A 1414-nucleotide genomic window follows, 5' to 3' on the forward strand; every position below is an offset into this window, starting at 1 on the left:
AAAAAAAAAAGAAAAGAAAAGAAACAAAAGAACAGTGCATATGATTAAAAAAATTAAGCTTTGGTCACATGTCACCTCTGTTAATCATAACAACTGAAAGGGCCAGCAATATAGCTCAGCAGACTAAGTGCTTGCCTAGGCAAGCTCAGGGACCCAGGTCCAATCTCTGGCAACACATGCCACGTGGAGCCTGCCCCTGGGCATGCTGAGGCAGCCACCAAGCCTGGGCATGGTACACACCTATAATTCCAGCACTGCAGAGGCTACAGACAGGAAGATCACTAAGAGTCTGAGCTGCATAGTGAGACCCTGTAGCAAATACATTAAAAAGAAAAATCATAACAACCCAGCACTCAGGTATATGCCTGCTGGCCAGTCAGGTTTCTCAGTAGTGTAGGAGGGAGAGTCTAATAAATTCTGGACAAATGTCTCTTCTTTTTCAAAGCCGTGTCATCTTGATCATCTCCTTCTCATATTTGAAAGGATGTATAGTGGCTACAACTCTTAGCTATAAAGACAGTATGATTTAGTAAATGAATGATGGAATAAATGAATCACAAATCATTGGGATAAGAGGATATGGCCAGTTGAAATCTGAAGGATGAGAAGGACCAGGGTATAATTTGTTAATTTCTTTATTACTTATTGAATAGTTTGGAAGCATTTTCTTTCCAGACAATATTTGTAAAAACTGCCACTCTACACTTGTTCCCATAATTTAGGATACACTCCGAATCATTAACATTTGTAACTTACCTTCTAGAGTAGTAAACTGATTCCAAGATGAGATATAGAATATCCATTTGATTACTTTCCATTTAAGAGGGTATAATTTCTTATGTCTTCCCCATCTAATTCTATAGACGTGTCACAGAGGACAGAGCAGTAGCTCCTGTGTTCTGTCTACAGCAGAGAGAGGCTTGGGAGAGGGCAGGAGCGATGGCGTCAGCCCTCCAGAGAAGGGAGGATGCATACCATGTGCTTCAGCCAGTGGAGCTGAAAGGCGGTAGTGGGCTTCAGAGAGTGGAGCAGACTCAAAACAGCTTCACTGAGGATTTTCAGAAGAGATAACTGAAGGGGAAAAGAAGGAAAGTTGAGAAGATTTGTGGTCATCACAGAGCTCACATAGTACACATCAATAATGGACACAGTGTGCAAAAATTTAACTTTCTGCAGGAGCAAGTGGCTCCCGGCAAAGACAGAGACAACGAGGTCAACTTGAAGCACTGGAAATTACTAGCAAATTAAATGAGCAATTAGTTCCTAGAGGTGTGTTGGCACCAAGAAACAGTTCCTTGATTGTCTGAAGCAGAAGTTAAATCCCTGAAATCAGCATGGTATTGGCATCAAAATAGACCTGAGGATCAATGGAATAGATTAGAAGACACTGAATCCCCTATGGACACACTCAACC

Source organism: Octodon degus, unplaced genomic scaffold (genome assembly GCF_000260255.1).
Source record: "Octodon degus isolate 3935 unplaced genomic scaffold, OctDeg1.0 scaffold00032, whole genome shotgun sequence".
NCBI lineage: Eukaryota > Metazoa > Chordata > Mammalia > Rodentia > Octodontidae > Octodon > Octodon degus.